Source organism: Acanthopagrus latus, chromosome 4 (genome assembly GCF_904848185.1).
Source record: "Acanthopagrus latus isolate v.2019 chromosome 4, fAcaLat1.1, whole genome shotgun sequence".
In the NCBI taxonomy this organism is placed as follows: domain Eukaryota; kingdom Metazoa; phylum Chordata; class Actinopteri; order Spariformes; family Sparidae; genus Acanthopagrus; species Acanthopagrus latus.
Window position 1 is genome coordinate 9,416,104 of NC_051042.1, and position 325 is coordinate 9,416,428.

The following is a 325-nucleotide window of genomic DNA, read 5'->3' on the forward strand; positions in this document are numbered from 1 at the left end:
GAGTGCATTAGTCTTCTTTATAATTGACTGGTGTGATATTGCTTACAGATTTCTGGTCAGGATCAACCCAGAGGATGGAAAGAAATGCTCTGCCCGAAAGGGGGTGAGCAAGAGGACTGGGAGGGTGGTGCAGAGGAAATCGATGGCCATTAACCCTGAGGGAGTTTGAATGGAAGACATCAAACTGAGGGCCAGTGGTAGGCAGCCTGTTGGATGTTGGCATGTTTTTGTTTAAGCTTTATTCTTATTAGAACATTGTTTGGTTGCCTTTTGATTTGTTATTATTCTGATGTATAATATTACAATATTAGTAACATTTGAGATT